Here is a 1,595-nt window from a genome sequence, read left to right on the forward strand (position 1 = left end):
AACGTTATCCAACGAATAAAATCCAACAGGACGTAGAAAAAAATGATTCGCGGCAAGAGGAACGACGGGCATACCGCAAGATGGCGCTCGCGTTCTCGATGACCCTGATGCTCCCATCTCTCCTCCCTTTAATCTCGATCGTAAAAGAAAATGGAAGATGCGAGAGAGAGAGAGAGAGAGAGAGAGAGAGAGAGAGAGAGAGAGGCTGCGCGAAACGGACAGAGGGCGCAAAGATCGCTCGAGTCGAGTTTGGTCAGTCGAGTAACGCGTGTCGTTGGACGGACGTTTGGTCGTCCGTCGCGTGTCGCGAGAAGGACCGGGACGAGCGGGAGGAGTGGAGGAGCGGTAGGTCGCGGGAGTCGTCGAAAGGTTCGCCTCCTGCGGGACACGCGAATTCGGACATTGTGCGAGTCGGAAACGTGCGAACGTGCGAACGTGCGAACGTGCGAACGAGCGAGCGAGCGAGCGAGCGGCCAACCGAGGAACTCGCGTTTTCTCCCTCCCCCCCCTCTCTCTCTCTCTCTCTTTCTTTCTCTCTGCCTACGCGAAAGCGCGCGCGCGCGCGCAATATCCTCTTTCTCTCTCTCTCTCTCTCTCTCTCTCTTACTCACTCTTCGCTCTCCTGTTCCCCTCTCCGGGCGCTGCACCAGGCTAAAGAGAGAGGAGGAGGAGAAAGAAGCGAGCGAAAGAAGAGCCGAAGGAAAGTGGAGGTAGAGAAGAGCTTTAGCGAACGTTTCGGAGCTCTCGTCCGCTTCCTCAGTTTTATGATAATCGTTGTAAGGTGTGGATGTACGATATAAAAAGGCGGACGAGGAGAGAGAGAGAGAGGGAGAGAAAAAGCATCCGATAGGCGCGCGAGACGAGAGTCGGAGGAAAAGGCCGAGGAGAGAGATATATCGAGAGAAATAAGTGACTCGATTCGATCGATCGTAGAATTTTTTCGGCGAAAGACTCGGTGGACTTTATGTGTTCGGTCAGGTGACAGGAAGGAAGCCGCGAGAGAGGTAAGGTGCCGTGTCGCTACAAGGATCGGAGGTTCCTCCGGAGGCTCTCGCAAGGCGAGAAGGAGAAAACGCGAGGCGGAGGAAGAGGACGCGAGGAAAGGACGCGAGAGAAGAGAGAAAGAGAAAAGAACAGGTTGGTGCCGTACCGCGTCGTCTTCGCGTTCGCCTTATCGTCTCCCCGGTAGACACATTTGTCTGCGCTCGCGAGAGCGCGAGGCGTGCCTGGTAGCGCGCGCCTTTTGAGGTTAGGACGCGTCGATCGATTCTCGACGTACACTCGACGCGACCAGTCCGCGTTACCCGCGAGGATCGACGCCGGACGCGCTTTTTTCCTCGTTTCCCTTCGCTTCCCTTCCCCTCTCCCCGACGCGAGAACTCCCATCGGAGAGCCTACGAGGCGTGTCATTTGCGTGCGCGCGGCCTTGCGCGCGTCCTGTCCTGAAAATCCGAGAGAAATTTCAGAGAGAACGTCGAGAACTATTCCAACGTCTCGTGGACGTTCGTCCATCGACCGCCGACTAACGTAACGAGCGCGCCCTGCGCTCTCTCTCTCTCTCTCTCTCTCTCTCTCTCTCTCTCTCTCTCTCTCTC

The 1,595-nt window shown here is 56.5% G+C and overlaps 1 protein-coding gene across 3 annotated transcripts in view; it reads left to right on the top strand.

The window, feature by feature from the left end:
- The first annotated feature begins 231 nt into the window (after nt 1–231).
- The window catches only part of LOC122638217 (elongation of very long chain fatty acids protein-like), a 14,780-nt gene continuing 13,416 nt past the window's right edge, over nt 232–1,595 (top strand). The window contains exons 1-2 of one of the 3 annotated variants that reach the window (XM_043831075.1): nt 232–345; nt 934–1,137. The gene's annotated coding sequence lies outside the window, so the exon portion shown is untranslated. Of the gene's footprint in view, nt 370–726; nt 1,138–1,595 lie in introns of those variants that run through there. The other 2 variants (XM_043831076.1, XM_043831074.1) reach the window with 2 other exon arrangements.

The sequence above is a fragment of the Vespula pensylvanica genome, chromosome 2, assembly GCF_014466175.1.
Source record: "Vespula pensylvanica isolate Volc-1 chromosome 2, ASM1446617v1, whole genome shotgun sequence".
Lineage (NCBI taxonomy): Eukaryota > Metazoa > Arthropoda > Insecta > Hymenoptera > Vespidae > Vespula > Vespula pensylvanica.